Source organism: Pinus tabuliformis, chromosome 6 (genome assembly GCF_031772625.1).
Source record: "Pinus tabuliformis cultivar Carrire ecotype Pingquan chromosome 6, CPIR1, whole genome shotgun sequence".
Lineage (NCBI taxonomy): Eukaryota > Viridiplantae > Streptophyta > Pinopsida > Pinales > Pinaceae > Pinus > Pinus tabuliformis.
The window spans coordinates 673,279,530-673,292,051 of NC_142292.1; the positions used below are offsets into that span (position 1 = coordinate 673,279,530).

Genomic DNA, 12,522 nt, shown 5'->3' on the forward strand with positions numbered 1-12,522 from the left:
GCCACGTTTAAGTAAGGAAAAGGCTGATTTTTCCGCTCATTTTGCACTCTAGCCTTTGTGATTTGTGCATGTGGAGAGAGGAGGTGTTTGCCACTGCCCAAGAGGAGGAGATTTAAAATGGGCAGAGGAAATATGTGACTGATTAGTTTATGCCATGTAGATGACTCATGATGATGATATACATTTATTATATTTTTTGTTGATATTTTGACTCTTGAGATTAAGTCAGGACTCAGGATTCAAGACTTGATTCACTGTTGATATGTGATGTAGCACTAGACTTCTTATACATCTTATATATTAGCTTTCTTTTCATATTTATGTGGCAATGCATTTATTTGATGTTGTGGATACTTTAGATGCTAATTTAAAAAAAATGAATATTTTTGTACTTTTTAAATTTTGCTGATTTTTTCAAAAACCTCCCGACTTTAACGACTTTTTCAATTTCCGGACCCTTGCCGATTTATTCCCGAGGTTGACTTTTTCCACATTGCATTTGACAGCTCACATTGATGACTCCATTGTAAAAGGTACAGAATTGCAAATTGGATTTTCACAGTTGAATATTTTTATGGAAGAAGGATGGCTCCTTGGGATTTGCATGTATTATTTACTGTGTTGAATTTTGAGGATATCCTAGTATAATACCCAAATAAGCCTCCTTTGAAGTTGTATGAGAATCTTCCAACATTTGATGGTGCCTCTTTGGATGCTGTCCCATATGTCTTGGCATTTATGAGGCATTCCTCACAATTGGAGGAGGGACATGGAGATGTCATGATCAGGTTATTTTTTTTTTTTCTCTTTGGGACAACGGCATAATGACTGGCTCAAGTACTGTTGCATTATGGCCCAAGAATCCAGAGTTTTGAGGATGCCTAGCAGCACTTATTGGCATCCCTACAGCATGAAGACCTTCTTTGCCTTTTTGAAGGTAATGAAGGTGTTGATGATAATGAAGAGGAGGTATCAAATGAAGAAGACCCTCTTAACCACCTGAAGAAAATGATGCTACTGCGAGCATAGGAGATGTTTTGAACCCATATTTTCAAGAAGTCAGCATTGCTGGCTGCATAGGAGAAAACAGCATTGCTGAACCCAGAAGTGAAACACCATGAAGGTTATGATCAAAATGGTGCATGGAATTTTTGGGGATGATGTGATTATTAGTGACCTGAGGATTGATAGTTTTGGTGATGTGTATGTTTTTCCGTAAGAGGGCATGGAACAGTCTTTGAAGATTCTGAAACCATCATCAAAGACCACTTTTGAGGTGCACAGTCCTATGAAGAATATGCAGTGGATCCAGAAGCGGATAGTTTTGGTGCTGTTGATGGGTCACCTCTGCATTAAACATAATGAAGGCAAATCATATATGCTGTATTTTGATGGGTCACCACTGACCAGTCTTTAATGACAAACATCATGAGAAGGAAGTATTCCTTAAACTTCATGTGATGGACAGCAACTTTGTTTCCCTGGAAGAAGAATATAATGGGACTTTTGGCATCCTTAAAGCAGGTCTGAAGACTGATTTTGAGGACAGACTTTTGAAGATACATCTAAATGATGGTCCTAGCGAAGAATGGAAAGGACGTGTGCCAGGTCAGAAAGGAAATGAGGAATTGGAAGGCTTCATTGCTGTTTGTTCAACTTATGCTAGTGCCATAAAACAGAGTGAAAATTGTCTTGTGGCAAAGGCTGATTGAACTTGTGATTAAGGAAGAAGGTAAAGGACAGTTTGAGGAATGCCAGGAAGAGATCAATATGGAGACAGATTCGAGGCGAAATTTTCATGGTAAGCATGAAAGGCAAGACATCCAGTGTGAGAAGACCCTTGATCAACTTCAACCCCAAAATATTATGAATGATTTGTTTTATAAATTGACCCTGGAACCAAAGCACCAGAACTCTAGACATAAGATTATTAGTAACACAAGACCTGTCGATAGTGATCCTGAGGCAGAAGGCATGGATAGGATGGAATCCTTGAGGTCTGCTTATAAAGCCAAACAGGCAGGAGTTTCAAGCAGACCTGTTTCAAGTGATACTACCTTTCACTTTATGTTCCAGATACGACAATGATTTCAGACTTTACAATAAGGAATGTTTATCTTTAGACTTTTACCAAGGAAATTGTTTGAAGATGTAAGGCTTCAGCAATGTTTGAATTCAAGCAAGGAAGTGATCTCGTATGCCTTCACTTTGTCAATATACTATTTGGCATCTTCATATGGTAACCATATCCATTGGTGGGTGTAAATCAATGTTGTGAACATCGACATTGGGATAAAATAGACAAGGGTTCGGAAAACCAAAAAATCGTCAAAATCAGGAAAATATCGGTAAATAATCAGTAAACATTGGCAAAATTAAGATATCATAAAAATATCTTTAAAAATTGGCAAACATCTGCCAGGCCAAAAAATCGTGATTTTGATATAAAATCGGGATGTTATCGAGATGTTTGCAACACTTAAACCAATTCTCTCAGAATTTGAAAATTTGCAAGGTGAAACTTGGGGGTTTGAACAAGTAGACGAGTATGAGAATACAGCCAGATTCCAATAAAGGTCCTCTCTACAGTCTTGTAGGAATTTACAGGGTAAGTTCCTCAGAAAGAATACCAAAAGGACACCGCTCACAACCAGATCTCAAATCAATACACCAGTATTTTTGACGTGGTTAAAACCCTCAGAGTGCAAGGAGGGAAACAGTCCACGGCCTGTCCCAACGTGGGTACAGACAATTTATTAATCAAAGAATGAAAATTTACATAAGCTTCTCTCATGCACGGATTACCCGAACAATGACCCTCCATGCGCTTTAAATAGAACTCATGGACCAATCGGGTGTCAAGCCACGGATCAAGTGTCGATAATACCGAGGTGAGAGTGAACCGTCGGATCACTACATATCGTGACCGTCGGATTGTAAGTTACAATATGTACAACGGTAAAGAAAGACACTTTACCTAACTCTATACCTAACTCTAAACTAGACCAAGTTGATCTTAACTATATCCTATGTGTCGGAATATCCTAACATCCCCCCTTAAGAACAACTTGGGATAGGATTGAAGGATTTACAAATATGACACAATAGGAGAAGGAAGGAGGCACTAGAGCCTATCCCCCCTTAGTGACAACTTCCTGAACTCTAAGCATATATCGAAGTTTAGTGAACTTCGCCTCTGTGAGAGCCTTTGTGAAGATGTCTGCAACCTGATCATCTGTTGGACAATATTGCACTTCAAGAACATGGTCATGAATGAGTTTTCTGATGAAGTGCATGTGTAGTTCGATGTGTTTGCTGCGCTGATGCTGGACTGGATCTTTGCATAGCTGAATGGCACTTTGATTATCACACCAAAGGTGGTTGGATGCTGCTGCTCAAAGCCAAACTCTGATAGGATCTGACGAAGCCACAAGGCTTCCTTACTAGCTTCCACGGCACCACGATACTCTGCTTCTGCTGACGAAAGAGAAATGGCAGCCTGTTTCTTACAAGCCCATGTAATAGGTCCTGAACCAAGAGTGAAGACATAACCGGCAGTAGACTTCCGATCATCAGGGTCACCAGCCCAATCAGAATCAGTGAAACCAACTAACAGAGGAGCTGCTTTGGCACTGTAATGAATCCCAAACTGTACTGTACCTCGAACATAACGAAGTATTCTTTTGGCTGCTTTCCAATGACTTTCACGGGGGTTTTGCATAAAACGAGCAACAAGGCCAACAGCAAAGGAAAGATCAGGACGAGTATGGGTTAAGTACAAGAGTTTTCCTACAAGTTGACGGTATAAGGTAGCATCAACTTCAGGAGAAGTACAAGAGACTGAAAGTTTGACTCCAGACTGAAAGGGAGAAGGGGCTGGCTTACAGTCTTCCATGTGAAAATGACGAAGAATATCACAAGCATACTTGGACTGGGAAAGGGAAATACCCTCCTTGGATTGCAAGACTTGAAGACCGAGAAAATAGTGTAAGTGTCCTAAGTCTGTCATTTCAAATTTCTTTTTAAGGATAGACTTCACATGGTTTATAAGGTTGGGATCACTACCAGTAAGGATAAGATCATCAACATAAAGAACAAGGATGATAAGAGAGTCACCCACTTTCTTGGTGTAGACAGTATTGTCAGAATGACACCTAGAAAAGCCAGATTCTAAAAGAAAGCTATCCATTTTGGCATACCAAGCCCGAGGAGCTTGCTTGAGACCATAAAGGGATTTCTTAAGTCGACACACAAGGCTTGAGTCTGTTTGTATGAAGCCAATGGGTTGTTCCATATAGATTTCTTCCTGCAAGTCCCCATGCAAGAAGGCAGATTTAACATCCATTTGATGGACTTCCCATTTTAAAGAGGCAGCAAGGGAAAGAACAAGGCGGATAGAGTTCATTTTGGCAACAGGGGCGAAGGTTTCAGTGTAGTCAATGCCTTCAACCTGTGAAAAGCCCTTAGCAACAAGACGAGCTTTATGTTTATCAATTTTCCCATCTGGTCCATACTTGGTTCTGTAAACCCATTTACATCTAACAAGTTTTCGTCCCTTTGGTAGAGGAACAAGATCCCATGTATCATTTGTCATCAATGAATGATATTCTTCATTCATAGCTGCTTCCCAATGTGGATGGCCTGAAGCTTCTGCAAAAGTGTCAGGATCATGATTTACTGGAGCTTGAGCCAGTAAAGAAGAGGCTCTTTCAAACTGAGAACGTGTACGTCGCTGATCTGTAGGATCACCGGCAAGATCACCTGCTGCATCTCGAGTAGCACGAACCCATCTTGGAAGTTGAGGATCCTGAGAAGGTGGGGGAGGATTGTCATCCTCACTTTCATCATCTGAAGAAGAAATGTTTTCAAAAGTAGAAGAGATAGGAAGAGGTGGCACATCCGCCGGACTAGGCTCGCAGGCCGATTTATTTTCATCAAATTTTACATCTCTTCTAATGATAACATTTTTGGACTTAAATGGAATAAGTCTATAACCTTTTACATCTTCAGAATATCCAACAAAAGTACATTTCTCACTCTTAGGTTCTAAAGCTTTATGCTTTTCATCTGGAATATGGGCCCATGCTTCACTTCCAAACACACGAAAGTGACTTACATCTGGTTTAATGGAACTCCAAGCTTCTTCTGGAGTGATATTCTCTAGAACCTTAGTAGGAGTGCGATTGATTATATAATTTGCACAATTAATTGCTTCGGCCCAAAAACTAAGACTGAGTCCTTTAGATTGCAGCATACAATTAGCCATTTCCTTTAAGGTGCGATTTTTCCTTTCAGCTACACCATTTTGTTGTGGAGTGTATGGAACAGTATGTTGCATTTGAATTCCATTTTCAGTGCAAAAGTTGATGAATGTGTTTTTAACATATTCTCCACCATTATCAGTTCTTAGCTTAAGAATTTGATGTCCAGATTGTTTTTCAACAAAGGCTTTGAAGGCCAAAAAAGTGTTAAATACTTCGCTCTTGAGTTTTAAGAAGTATACCCAAGTGCGTCTGGAGAAATCATCAATGAAAGTTAAGAAGTACTTGCAGCCAGAGAATGAAGCAACAGGAAGAGGACCACATAAATCACTGTGCACAAGCTGTAAAGGGGCTGAGGCGTGCCAAGAGGCACGTTTGTCAAAACTGTCCCGATGATGTTTTCCGAGTACACATCCGGAACAAACACCATCTCTGCAAGATACCATAGGAAGACCTGTCACCATATTTTCTTTACATAGATGCTGAAGGGAGCGATAGTTTAAGTGACCAAATCGCTCATGCCAAAGTTTGCTCACTTCATCATTATGAGCAACAAATACTGAGGGAAGATTTGATGACCCAAAGTTGTGAAACTTATACAACCTTGTGGAATCATCAGCAAGACCAGTAGCTAGAATCTGTTTAGGATCTTTTAGATCCTTGATTACAACATCATGAGGTGAAAATTCAACAATTTTGCCTTCACCTGAATGAGTTATCTGATAGACAGATAGAAGGTTGGAGGATAAGGTTGGAACACATAATACATCATTAAACTGACCATTGTCTAGATGAACAGTTCCAGTCCCTACAACATTAAGAGATCTATCATCACCAACATATATATTTTTGGTGTTACAATCATTTAAAGAAGAAAACATGGCTTGGTTTTTGGCCATGTGATAAGAGGCTCCAGAATCAATGAGCCACTCATGAGAATGAGAAGAAGAAGAAGATACATTTAATGCATAACCAGACTGAGATGATTGACAGCGACATGCAGAAAGTGCCATTCCGGAAGTTGAAGTTGAAGTAGGCTCCACATGGATGTTATGTTTCTTCATTGCGGCTTCCAAGGCTTCCATCTTCTTAAAGCATTTAGATTCTAAGTGGCCATCTCGATTACAAAAGTTACAATGTCTGTCAGTCCTCTTCCATTTGTTTTTATTGGTCTTGTCATTTTGCTGAAATGATCTTTCATCTTGAGGCTGAGTTGGTTTAGGACCATTCCTTTGAGGATAAGACTTCTTAGGATTCTTTGAATTTGGTTGCTGCTGGGCGGCTAACGCTTTCGAGGAAGAGTTTCCAAGATTAAGAAGACCAAGGTGTAAGAGTTTTTCTTGTTCTCTTATTAAGGAATCACAAAAGGAGTCAAAGGAAGGGGGTTTGTAGTCTTTGCCTTGACAAATGAAAGCTTCCCTTGTAGAATGGAAAGTGGAAACAAATACAGAGTAGGCTGGTCCCAACTTAGTAAGGATGGAATAAATAAGGTTACCATCTTCTTTCTTAACTTTAACACCTTCCAAGAGATATCTAAGGGTCTTGAATTTGGACAAGAAATCTTCAATGCAAGAAAAATTATTAGGATCCAAAGTAAGCAACTCATTCTCAAGTTGATGGGCTCTAATTTCATTTTTAATCCCAAAAACTTTAGCAAGTTTTTCTAATGCTTCATGAGGAGTTTCAATTTCTGCAATGTGGAATCTAAGATCAGGAGAAACAGACATTCCTATCAAACCACGTGCTTGATCTTGTCTATTTTCCCATTTTTCGGCCTTGTCTTCATCTTTGGGTTTCTTCTCTTGGTCTGTGGCTATTCTGAAGAGACCTTTACTTCTAAGTAAATCTCCCATGTAGGCTACCCATTGGAAGTAGTTAGTGCTGTCAAGAATGACTTGGCATGGACTTTCCATTTTTTTGAAAAAAACCTGAAGCTGAAGATGCTGAAAGTAAGTGGTCCAATGGATAGATCTCGAAAAAATAGGCGGTTTTAAAAAAAACGGCTCTGAAAAAGGCTTCCGGATGAAGAAGTTATGGCTTTTTGAAAAAAAATTGTTGACGTTGCCGGCAAAGTGCGCGAATGTGCGGGAATGAAAAAATCCGCCCCCACAAAATGGAGACTTGAACCCAAGACCTCTACTCTCTTAAAAAGTCTTTGAACCAATTGATCTATACAAAATATTTGTGAGAGAGAGAGAGAGAGAGAGAGAGAGAGAGGGGGGGGGGGGGGCTCGATTTGCGTGCTTGCCTTGGGAAGGCTCTTTTCCCTACAAAACACAAAACACAAAACCCAACACGAATATGCAAAGAAAAACGAACCTTACGGCTCAAAGTTAGCTTTAACCGAAAAACTAAATATTTTTCTCAATGTTTCTGATTTTCCAAGATCACACTAAGGTGCAGGGAAAAGAGCATACGCATGAGAAAAATCCTTTCTTTCTGTTTCTGATTTGCCCAGATCGCACAGAGTCGCAGGGCAAAGAGCATACGCAGAAATGAAAGGTATAGATCCGGGAAAAAAAAGGCTAAATAAACCGAAACCGAAATAAGCAGAGAGAAAATGACAGTAAACTGCAAAAAAACACTGTATACCTCCCGATCTGAAAAATGACGCAGCTAGGGCTACCGGAAACCTTTTCGCGTGAAACGAAAGGGGTTCCTCACTGAAACAGATGCTCCGAACGCAACAGAGCAGTCCTCTCGGCCCGAAAGCAGTCAGAAACAACAGATCTAGGAAACGACAGCCGCATGCAGTTCTACCGGCTTCAGATTTGGATCACCAACGGACGCGGCCCTCAAATAGCTCTGATACCATGTAGGAATTTACAGGGTAAGTTCCTCAGAAAGAATACCAAAAGGACACCGCTCACAACCAGATCTCAAATCAATACACCAGTATTTTTGACGTGGTTAAAACCCTCAGAGTGCAAGGAGGGAAACAGTCCACGGCCTGTCCCAACGTGGGTACAGACAATTTATTAATCAAAGAATGAAAATTTACATAAGCTTCTCTCATGCACGGATTACCCGAACAATGACCCTCCATGCGCTTTAAATAGAACTCATGGACCAATCGGGTGTCAAGCCACGGATCAAGTGTCGATAATACCGAGGTGAGAGTGAACCGTCGGATCACTACATATCGTGACTGTCGGATTGTAAGTTACAATATGTACAACGGTAAAGAAAGACACTTTACCTAACTCTATACCTAACTCTAAACTAGACCAAGTTGATCTTAACTATATCCTATGTGTCGGAATATCCTAACAATGGACTCTTTTGTGATTGGCCATTTATTTTGGTTCTGTCAGGATTACAAATGAAAGTGCAAACTCATGACAAGGATACTCCTAACCACAGCTCAACTGTACCTCTCTCATAGAGCAGAATCAATGTGAGATTACCTTGATGAGTGGAGTCTTTTCTCTGGACTGTATATTGCAACAGGAAGTTCATGGTAATTATGAGCAAGGTAAGGACAACTGTACCTTTTGTATGAGAAATAGAGCCTTTAATTTTGGACCTAGGTGCAGCAGAGCCAAATTCTGCCCAAATAAATCTTGCACAGTGCTTATGGAGAATACATACAATGATCCAATCCTCACATTTGATTTTGAAAATACACATGGAGGGGCTGCCTTTCATTATGCTGAATTTTATGAAGATTTATGTCCAAATTTTTTTAAGTGTATTGAACTTGTAGATTTGAGATTCTGTAGGGATGTTTTAGCTCATCTTTATGGAGACAACTGTATGCACCTTCAGCCTCCCAAAATCGTTGAAGGTACCCAGTGTTTGGCAATGGTCATGGCTGCACTAACAGATGTTGGACACACAAACTATGCAACAGTGGCACAGTCCTCTTCAATACTCATTTCTACTTGAAGATATGGTTAAGTTAAGGGCATTCAAATTCTTGCATTCTCCAACTGTGAAGAAGGGGCCAACAGAAGATAATTCATATTTTGATGTCTCTCTCTTTGCTATGCTGATCAGGCACAGGGGCAGAGTTCATTTTGTTGACAGTTGAAATTCTGGGGTTCTCAAGTGTCCCCAAGAGGGACAATTGTCCCAAAATTTGAGCCAACCCATAATCTTGTTGGTATCCATAAGGGTGTCCTAGTGAGACTTTGAAAATATAATGGGGACAGTTACTGTGACACCAGATGAGGATTGAAGCTGAATAAGGTTTGGAGAGCAATTGATGAACCGCCAGGATGATGTACTTCAGGCCTTGCTTCATGGCCACAAACTGGAGCAGCTGTCTCAGTCACATATTTCTTCATATGACAATGATGTATATGCAATAAATATTATCATGAATCCAAGGGAGAAAGGTTAATTTTGACCTGGTTATAAGCAGGGTTTATATACCTGACATGGGTGAGTTCAGTCTCCTTGAACAAATAGGCTTGAAGATGGCTCTTCTTGTCATCATTATGTTAGCAGATGGAGAAATCAGTTTAGTAATGAAGGGAATCAAACATGGGACATATGACTACTTCGTCAAGCCTATTAAATAGTTCAAGAACATATGCCAGCATGTTATTAGAAAAAACAGAGTAATTGGGTATGAAATTTGGAGCATTCATGTAGCGCTGATACACATGTTGAAGGACAGAGGACAGAGGTTTGATAACCTGTCGATATTAAGGTAACTCTGTTCCAAGTCACCTGGCCCCTTGTTCTTCACAACAAGATAACTTCCATGGCTTTCTTTATCACCAAATTTTTTCTTTTTGTTTTGATACAAAATCTGGACAGAGCTGAAGTATTGTTGGTAATTCTAAGATAATTGATGGGGGTGCATGGTTGCAACTGCATATATGGTCTGATAAAGATGTTGAATGCTGGCTGGTTACAAAAAATATATATATGCAGGTGTCTGTGGATGGCAACCTCCAGCTGATGTGTAGGGTCTAGCTCTCTTTTCCCAAGAGAGCCCCCTAATTTTGACATAATCTCAAGTCTCTGCCCTCAATGCGCAAAGGATCAACCTCAGAGGCATCATTCCAGTGAGATATCTGCCGAGAAAGCAAGTGTTCCTTGTTGTTATAGCTAAGATTATTTTTAGAGGGATAATGTGCTTTCTAATAGCACCTGGCCTTAATCCCATATATGAGACCAGATACTGTCCTCGGTGACAGTTTAACCTCTTCACCAAAAGGAAGGGATTATTTTTTTTTTCTTCTTTCTCAAAGGTGGCAAAATATGATCTCTTAGCTAATAGCAAGTAGATTTTAAATCTTACTCTAAAATCAAAAGGCAGTGCCAAAAGGATGATTTTCAAAAGCGTTGAAACAAATGCATAGCAACCTTTCTCACATCGTCAACAAGTCAAATTTCTCCTTCAGAACTTTTCTTCAGCTCTCAGCCTCCTTTCTCCAATTTGCTCATGAAGAATGAATGCAGTCTCTCTTTTCTTTCCCCTTTTTGTTTCCCTAAATGACTTTTGGGCAACCCTAAGATCTAATGGCTCAGATTCATTTAGATCAAGGGATGAGAATACATGTTCATTTAATTCTCACTTTCTATTTTTTTAACTCGCCCATTAAATAAAGTACCCACATTGTACTATATGTCTAAAGTCACTTTTCACTTTATAATTTAACATTGACTTTACCACTTATAAAGTCACTTTCACTTTATAAAGTCACACTTAGGAAAAGAATTATTTTGGACACTTTTCCCTAGGTAGAGACTAACCCATGGGAAACCACTTGTCCAAGGTACATTAAAAACCAACATTGCCCACAACACTGAGTGTGCTAGAACTCTTCGTAGTTCATTTCATTTTGAAATCTTCCATGTACTCTCATATGTATATAGTTATGAATACCTCCCTTGGTAAGAGGGAGTGTTGAAGAATGTAACTAGCTTCAGTCTTCATAATTGTACTTGTCAAAAGAAAATGTATTATTAAAGAAAATGACTTATTAAAGCATGGGTTTCATGCTTGGGTCAAAGTTTTCTAGGTCAAAGCCTCCATTGAAGGCTTCTAGGTTTTGTCTTGAGTCATTAGAATCATTGTCATTTTTATTAGACCCTTCTTGGGCTTTTGTATCATGTAAAAAGAATTATTTTTGAGTCAAAAAGGTAATTAGATGAAGCATCTAATGGCAAGATGCTTGGGAGGACATGTGTTGGTGTCTAGATCTCAAAGAGGGAGGGTGGCGTTGGTCATGGAGCTCCGACCTTGGATATGCACCTAGATCCTTGGGTTGGTGGTAGAGCTTATAACCCTGATGGTACCTTGATTGGCTAAAGCTTGAGTCCCCTTAGTCCCACCCGGATAGATTACCTTGGTCAGGTATCTAGTCCGCAACACTGAGTGTGCTAAAACTCTTCGTAGTTCATTTCACTTGAAATCTTCCATGTACTCTTATATGTATATAGTTATGAATTCCTCCCTTGTTAAGAGGGAGTGTTGAAGAATGTAACTAGCTCCGGTCTTCATAACTGTACTTGTCAAAAGAAAATTTATTATTAAAGAAAATGACTTATTAAAGCATGGGTTTCATGCTTGGGTCAAAGTTTTCTAGGTCAATGCATCCATTGAAGGCTCGTAGGTTTTGTCTCGAGTCATTAGAATCATTGTCATTTTTATTAGATCCTTCTTGGGCTTCTGTATCATGTAAAAAGAATTATTTTTGAGTCAAAAAGGTAATTTGTCACCTCCTCACCAAGTCAGCCCTGTCCCCATGAAGTCGGCCTACATTAGGGAAATTCGAACCAACAGAAAGGCTATATAAGGAGAGGCAGTTCGATCCATTTGTCACATTTACTCATCAATTTCGATCTTCAAGGAAGAGAAGCAGAAATAGAGCTAAGTAGCTGGAGAAGGACGAAGTTTGCTGGGAAGACCTAATTCGAGTCTTTGGGCCATCTATCTCACATGTGTGAAGTTTCTGGGAAGTTGCTGGGTCCAAAAATCTGTGTCTACTGCAGGTCCGAAATTCTGTTGCTGGGGGTCGAAGTTCTGTTGCTGGGGGGCCAAAATTCTGGACAGAAGTTGTTGCTGGGAGGCTGTCACTTGGAGACTTTGACAAGGAGCATCTATTGAAGGGAAGGGCTGACTTGGTGATTGGAGGAGGTCTTTGTCTAGGTCTAAGAAGTCTGGAAGTGTCTCATCTTGATTTGAATCTATTGAAGGAAGAATTTTTGACTAGGCTTTCCCGTTTTTCCCTGGTTGAGCGCCTACATCTTGCGTCTCTTGTTCTTGTGATCTTCATATACATATAATTTGGTAATTGCTTGA

At 39.8% G+C, this 12,522-nt stretch overlaps 1 protein-coding gene across 3 annotated transcripts in view; it reads left to right on the forward strand.

The window, feature by feature from the left end:
- The window catches only part of LOC149260428 (oxidoreductase, zinc-binding dehydrogenase family protein), a 305,468-nt gene that overhangs the window by 206,416 nt on the left and 86,530 nt on the right, over window positions 1-12,522 (forward strand). The gene's annotated exons all lie outside the window — the stretch shown is intronic.